At 52.2% G+C, this 8,071-nt stretch overlaps 1 non-coding gene and 1 pseudogene across 1 annotated transcript; both read left to right on the top strand.

The window, feature by feature from the left end:
* The first annotated feature begins 4,586 nt into the window (after positions 1–4,586).
* Positions 4,587–6,442, top strand: LOC121858237. The gene has a single exon (XR_006087401.1). It is a non-coding gene; the product is annotated as a small subunit ribosomal RNA (ribosomal RNA).
* A 395-nt stretch (positions 6,443–6,837) lies between these two features.
* On the top strand, positions 6,838–6,999 carry LOC121858211 (annotated as a pseudogene).
* The last annotated feature ends 1,072 nt before the right edge of the window (positions 7,000–8,071 follow it).

Raw genomic sequence — 8,071 nt, 5'->3', positions numbered from 1 at the left:
CTGTCAAAGTCAATCGGGGGTCGATTTGATAGCATACTACAGAAACTTGCACACCCGAATGGGAGCCAGTCAAAGTCAATCGGGGGTCGATTTAATAGCATACTACAGAAACTTGCACACCCGAATGGGAGACCGTCAGAGTCAATCGAGGGTCGATTTAATAGCATACTATACAAAATGATCCGAGAATGTGCACACACCGAGTGGGAGACGGTGATGAAAGCGTCCGCCCTTGCACACTGGATGGCACTATTTCACTATAGTAAGGGGTAGGGCCACCTCGGTCATATTATACAACATACCAGAGAAGTTCCACACCCGCATGGGAGACCGTCAAAGTGAATCGGGGGTCGATTTGATAGCATACTACAGAGAACTTGCACACCCGAATGGGAGACCGTCAAAGTCAATCGGGGGTCGATTTGATAGCATACTACAGAGAACTTGCACACCCGAATGGGAGACAGTCAAAGTCAATCGGGGGTCGATTTAATAGCATACTACAGAAACTTGCACACCCGAATGGGAGACCGTCAAAGTCAATCGGGGGTCGATTTGATAGCATACTACAGAAACTTGCACACCCGAATGGGAGACCGTCAAAGTCAATCGGGGGTCGATTTGATAGCATACTACAGAAACTTGCACACCCGAATGGGAGACAGTGAAAGTCAATCGGGGGTCGATTTAATAGCATACTACAGAAACTTGCACACCCGAATGGGAGACAGTGAAAGTCAATCGGGGGTCGATTTAATAGCATACTACAGAAACTTGCACACCCGAATGGGAGACCTTCAAAGTCAATCGGGGGTCGATTTAATAGCATACTACAGAAACTTGCACACCCGAATGGGAGACCGTCAAAGTCAATCGGGGGTCGATTTGATAGCATACTACAGAAACTTGCACACCCGAATGGGAGACAGTCAAAGTCAATCGGGGGTCGATTTAATAGCATACTACAGAAACTTGCACACCCGAATGGGAGACCGTCAAAGTCAATCGGGGGTCGAGCATACTTTACAAAATGATCCGAGAATCTGCACACACACACCGAGTGGGAGACGGTGATGAAAACGTCCGCCCTTATATGTTCGATTGCACTATTTCACTATATTAAGGGGAGAGGGTGCCTTCGCACACATATTCGGTGTGAAATATCTTCCGCCCCCCAGCGGAGCGCTTCGGCGCCTCTGCGAAGCAAAGCGCGGCATTCAAAAACAACAACCAAAATTGCCGTCGCTTTCCCTTCCCTGCCCTGCAATGGCTGGAGCAGCAGCAGAAGAAGAGAGAGAGAGAGAGAAAATAGTCTCATGGGGCCAGAGGAATGGCAGTGGAGCGCGATCTATGAATTTCACTAGCCAGGCCCGTCTCCCAATTGAACATTATTACTCGGCGCACACGTCGCCACCACGGTTTCCGCGACAAGCAGCAGCATCATGATGTTAAGCGCTCTACGTAAGTCCGGAATCCGGGTTATGCCCGGCTGTCTTTGAACAGTCGGGTTTCTTAACCTTGCCTAACAAACCATTCAAACAAATTCCACTCTCGAGGTGCGGTACGGTGATCGTCCTTATCGTCCGCTCTTGTATGCCGATTGCACTATTTCACTATATTAAGGGAGGGAAAGTTTCACACACCTATTCGGTGTGGAATATCTTCCGCCTCAGCGAGCGCCGCTTCATGGCAAAGCCGCATTCAAAAACAACAACCAAAGTTGCCGCCGCTTTCCCTTCCCTGCCCTGCAATGGCTGAGCAGCAGCAGCAGAAGAAGAGAGAGAGAAAATAGTCCCATGGGGTCAGAGGAATGGCAGGAGTGATCTGCAATCTCAATTAGCCAGGTCTGTCTCCCAATTGAACATCATTATTGCCTCTCGGCGCACACGTCGCCACCACGGTTTCCGCGACAGCAGCAGCATCATGATGTTGCGTCTATTGTAAAGCCCTGGAAACTGCTATTCGGCTGTTCGCGAACAGTCGGGTTTTAACCTTTGCCTAACAAAACGATCGTAAACAACTTCCACTCTCGAAAGCGGCACGGTGACTGTCCTATCGTCCTCTTGTATGCTGGATTGCACTATTTCACTATATTAAGGGGAGAGGGTGCCTTCACACACCTATTCGGTGTGGAATATCTTCCGCTTCTGAAGCTGAGCGCTTTCGCGCTCTCTATGGCAAAGCGCTGGTATTCAAAAACAACAACCAAAGCGCCGCCGCTCTTCCCCTGCCCTGGCACGGCTGGAGCAGCAGCAGCAGCAGCAGCAGAAGAAGAAGCAGCTATATATATATATAGCCAGTCCTCATGGGCTTTCTCAGAGGAATGGCAGTGGAGTGCGATCTATGAATTTCACTAGCCAGGTCTGTCTTCCTATTGAACATTATTACTCTCTCTCGGCGCACACGTCGCCACCACGGTTTCCGTGACAGCAGCAGCATCATGATGTTGCATCTATTGTAAGTCCGGAACTGGGTTATTCGGCTGTTCGCGAACAGTCAGGTTTTAACCTTGCCTAACAAACGATCAAACAACTTCCACTCTCGAGGTGCGGTACGGTGACTGTCCTATCGTCCGCTCTTGTATGCTGGATTGCACTATTTCACTATATTAAGGGGAGAGGGTGCCTTCACACACATATTCGATGTGAAATATCTTCCGCCCCCCAGCGGAGCGCTTCGGCGCCTCTGCGAAGCAAAACGCGGCATTCAAAAACAACAACCAAAATTGCTGTCGATTTCCTCTCCCTGCCCTGCAATGGCTGGAGCAGAAGGAGAGCGAGAGAGAGAATAGTCTCATTGGGTCAGAGGAATGGCAGTGGAGCGGGCTAATGGCGAGTAGGCTCGAGATCTATCAATTACACTAGCCAGGTCGCTCTCCCTATTGAACATTATTACTCTCTCACGTCGCCACTGCGGTTTCCGCGACAGCAGCAGCATCATCATGATGTTGCATCCACCAATTAGTCCGGAACCGGGTTATTCGGCTGTCTGCGAACAGTCCGGTTTTAACCTTACCCAACATCCTAGAGGTGCGGTACGGTGAATGTCCTATCGTCCGACCTTGTATGCTGGATTGCACTATTTCACTATATTAAGGGGAGAGGGTGCCTTCACACACATATTCGGTGTGAAATATCTTCCGCCCCCCAGCGGAGCGCTTCGGCGCCTCTGCGAAGCAAAGCGCGGCATTCAAAAACAACAACCAAAATTGCCGTCGCTTCCTGCCCTGCAATGGCTGGAGCAGAAGGAGAGAGAGAGAGAGAGATTTTAGTCTCATTGGATCAGAGGAATGGCAGTGGAGCGGGCTTATGGCGAGTAGGCTCGCGCTCTATCAATTACACTTGCCAGGTCTCTCTTCCGTTTGGACATTATTTACTCCGTCTCTCTCTCTCTCTCTCTCGGCGCACACGTCGCCACCCTACTAGTTTCCGTCACAGCATATGCCGCGGCCTTTCAGTCCGGAACGGGGCTCCCCTTCGCCTTGCTGTCTGCCCAACTTAGCGGACTTGCGTTGGCTGATCACCCCGTCTTCGCGTCTGTGCCGGCCTTCAATGCAGCGCCCAACCGTCTCTTGACCGAGATTCATTGCACTATTCCACGCGCAAACGGCTACCCTAAATGTGCATAGACAACGCTCATGGTTCAACACGACCAGGGCGCAGTCTGGGAGCCGAGTATACTAAAAAGAGAGTTTAGCAGCCAAAACTCGTCAAAGCACACGTTAGGTTACCCCATCACCTAACAACGATGATGGCGGTTCCCACCCGTGAAATACACAACCTAACCAATATTGGGCGACGATGGCGCTCATGAGCCCACGTCCCCACAAACAGTAAGAGAAAGGGAGAGAGGAGGAGATGGGCCAATGTCTTATGCCTCGCTGGGGCAAAGAGAAGAGAAGAGGAGCGGATAAGGGAGGAGATTGGCCAACGTGCGGTCCCTCGCCCAATGTCGGCTGCCTCGCTGGAGCTGGGTAAAGAGGAGAGGAGCGGATAAGGGAGGAGATTGGCACACACGGTGGCGCTGCCGGCGCCGAGGATAGCGAGAGAAGGTGCAGTTTGATCTGATCATCTGGTTTGCTATTTCTCTAAGGCCAACGTGCGGTCCCTCGCCCAATGTCGGCGGCCTCGCTGGGGCAAAGAGAAGAGGAGAGGATAAGGGAGGAGATTGGCACACACGGTGGCGCTGCCGGCGCCGAGGATAGCGAGAGAAGGTGCAGTTTGATCTGATCATCTGGTTTGCTATTTCTCTAAGGCCAACGTGCGGTCCCTCGCCCAATGTCTTCTGCCTCGCTGGGGCAAAGAGAAGAGGAGCGGATAAGGGAGGAGATTCGCCAACGTGCGGTCCCTCGCCCAATGTCGGCTGCCTCGCTGGAGCTGGGGCAAAGAGGAGCGGATAAGGGAGGAGATTGGCACACACGGTGGCGCTGCCGGCGCCGAGGATAGCAAGAGAAGGTGCAGTTAGATCTGATCATCTGGTTTGCTATTTCTCTAAGGCCAACGGGCGGTCCCTCGCCCAATGTCTTCTGCCTCTCTCTCAATCTCACTATTTTGGCCGCCGTGATAGGCGCCGCCAACAGCAGCAGCTACCTGGTTGATCCTGCCAGTAGTCATATGCTTGTCTCAAAGATTAAGCCATGCATGTGTAAGTACAAGCCGATTTAAGGCGAAACCGCGAATGGCTCATTAAATCAGCTATGTTTCATTGGATCTGTAAACCCACTTACTTGGATAACTGTGGCAATTCTAGAGCTAATACATGCAATTGGTCTCTGACCGCAAGGAAAGAGCGCTTTTATTAGTTCAAAACTGGTCGGGCCCCGGTCCGTAACCCACCTGTGGTGAATCTGAATAACTTCGGGCTGAGCGCACGGTCTCCGCACCGGCGCCGCTTCTTTCAAGTGTCTGCCTTATCAGCTTTCGATTGTAGGTTATGCGCCTACAATGGCTATAACGGGTAACGGGGAATCAGGGTTCGATTCCGGAGAGGGAGCCTGAGAAACGGCTACCACATCTAAGGAAGGCAGCAGGCACGCAAATTACCCACCCCCGGCACGGGGAGGTAGGTGACGAAAAATAACGATGTGAGTCTCATCCGAGGCCTCGCAATCGGAATGAGTACACTTTAAATCCTTTAACGAGTATCCATTGGAGGGCAAGTCTGGTGCCAGCAGCCGCGGTAATTCCAGCTCCAATAGCGTATATTAAAGTTGTTGCGGTTAAAAAGCTCGTAGTTGGATCTCAGTTCCGGACTGACGTGCACCCCGGTGTTTACTGTCACGCCCGAACAGCCCCGCCGCTCGCACGGGATGCTCTTTGTCGAGTGTCCCGAGTGGCCGGAGAGTTTACTGAAAAATTAGAGTGCTCAGAGCAGGCTATTTGAATGGCCCGAATGGTGATGCATGGAATAATGGAATAGGACCTCGGTTCTATTTTGTTGGTTTTCGGAACCAGAGGTAATGACTAATCGGAACAGGCGGGGGCATTCGTATTGACGCTAGAGGTGAAATTTTGGACCGTCGCAAGACGAACTACTGCGAAAGCATTTGCCAAGGATGTTTTCATTAATCAAGAACGAAAGTTAGAGGTCGAAGGCGATCAGATACCGCCCTAGTTCTAACCATAAACGATGCCAACTAGCGATCCGCCGGCGTTATTCCCATGACCCGGCGGGCAGCTTCCGGGAAACCAAAGTCTTTGGGTTCCGGGGGAAGTATGGTTGCAAAGCTGAAACTTAAAGGAATTGACGGAAGGGCACCACCAGGAGTGGAGCCTGTGGCTTAATTTGACTCAACACGGGAAACCTCACCAGGCCCAGACACCGGAAGGATTGACAGATTGAGAGCTCTTTCTCGATTCGGTGGGTGGTGGTGCATGGCCGTTCTTAGTTGGTGGAGCGATTTGTCTGGTTAATTCCGATAACGAACGAGACTCTGGCCTACTAAGTAGTCGACGGATCTCCAGAAAATGGTGTCCAGTTCGCAACTTCTTCTTAGAGGGATAAGCGGCAATTCTAGCCGCACGAGATTGAGCAATAACAGGTCTGTGATGCCCTTAGATGTTCTGGGCCGCACGCGCGCTACACTGAAGGGATCAACGAGTTTTCCCCCTCCGAGAGGAGCGGGTAACCCGTTCAAAGCCTTTCTTGATAGGGATTGGGGCTTGCAATTGTTTCCCATGAACGAGGAATTCCCAGTAAGTGCAAGTCATCAGCTTGCCCTGACTACGTCCCTGCCCTTTGTACACACCGCCCGTCGCTACTACCGATTGAATGATTTAGTGAGGCCTTCGGACTGGCGCTCTTGGATTGTCGGCCCCGTTGCCCGCGAGGGTTTTCTGGGGTCGTCGCCTCGAGCTGACGGAAAGATGTCCAAACTTGATCATTTAGAGGAAGTAAAAGTCGTAACAAGGTTTCCGTAGGTGAACCTGCGGAAGGATCATTAACAGAGAGAAAGAGAACGGGGCGCTCTTAAAACTACTACTACTCTCCTGATTTGGGCGGTCTCGGGCTCTGCTCTGGCAACTCCAGCAGCGAAAGAGGACAATCCCGGCCCCGCACCAAAAATAGGTACCACCACGCTGTAGGTGGACCACACTCGGGCGAGAGCGCGAAGACCGGAGGAGGAGGACGGACGGGGCTCTGGACGGCTGCCCGTCCGTTCCTTACTACCGGCGAATAAGCCTCTTGACCCAAAAAGAGTGAAATTCAAGTGTCAAAAAACAACAACAAGCCGTCCGGCCAAACCCAAACCACAAACTTGGGCTATGTCTGTCAAACCCTTTCATTGAGACTCGACCTGTGATGGTTAGTCGCAAAAAGACCAAATGGCAAATACACAACTCTTAACGGGGGATCACTCGGCTCGTGGGTCGATGAAGACCGCAGCAAACTGCGTGTCGGTATGTGAAACGCAAGAATACCAGATACATCGACAAGTTGAACGCATATTGCGGCGGCGGCAGCCATATGAGCTTGTCAAGCGCCACTCTACGAGGGTCGGAAATATACATCCATAGGTTGCTGTGAGTTCCGTGCCTGCTGACTGTTTCCCCGACACGAGGGTAACCCGAACCGAGCTTCCGCCTTGGGGTTTAATCGCCCGCGCCTTGCGCGAGGCGTGCCCTTAAAAACAAGCCTATCACTAGCAAGTCCATGGACTTGGCGCACCCACATTCAACCACAACAAAGCGACAGTTGTCGCCCTCGCAAATAACTGGAGGCGCTCTTTTGCCTGCTGTCCACAGAGACACGAATGGCCGTCGGCCGCTCATGGCTGATGCTGCACATGTTCTAAGAGGCACTCCATCCCACGAAGAGGAAACGAAACCGGGTCGGATATCTTTTAAGTAAGCCCCGCCGGAATTTCGTCTATCACCTCGAAAAGAGTGCTTGGCATGCATTGCAGTGGAACCTAAATTGATGAGTGCGCCTGGGCCTGCAGTCTACCATGTAGTGGTGCAGGCAGAGAGATGAGAATGCTTGGGTGACGCCGTGCTCTTCCTCACGCGCTCCTCCACCCTCTCCCACGGTCAGACGCGGTGTGGGCGTTCTCTTTGAGAGTTCGCCACGAGTCCACGTCTATCTCATGACTGGGAGGGAGGCAGGGGGAGTTCTCTCTAAACGCGTTAAAGACGGTGTTGCGCCTCATAACGGCGCTCGCCGGGATAGAGCACTAGTTCTCCAGCCGGAAAGGCCGCTCACGCCAATTAATACTGCGACTCTCGCTTTCTTTCTCCGGATAAACAAGTGCCACTGCTGTGGCATGCGGGAACGGGGAAAGAGGTCAAAGTTTAAGCGGCAAAGGTGCGGCCGAGTAAGGGCGGAACACGAGCGTATATGCATTAAAACTGTGTGTATATGACTCTGCGAGAGATGTTCTGCTGGAACACTTTTCCTATTGGCTATTTACCACTCAATGAGAAGGAACGGAGCCAGGGGTGGGAGTGCCGGCGCCATGGCCGCTGGTACCCCCGCGACAAGCCCCTCAAACCTTCCTGCCTGGTAATGTCGGTGGTGAAGAAAGTCGGTGGCAGAGCGTCTTCCGCTTCGTGGTTGGGGAACTTGTTCCCCC

Source organism: Homarus americanus, unplaced genomic scaffold, assembly GCF_018991925.1.
Source record: "Homarus americanus isolate GMGI-L3 unplaced genomic scaffold, GMGI_Hamer_2.0 scaffold57226, whole genome shotgun sequence".
Taxonomy (NCBI): Eukaryota; Metazoa; Arthropoda; class Malacostraca; order Decapoda; family Nephropidae; genus Homarus; species Homarus americanus.
Note: the sequence above shows the minus strand (reverse complement) of the source record. Positions and strands in the feature narration are given on the sequence as shown.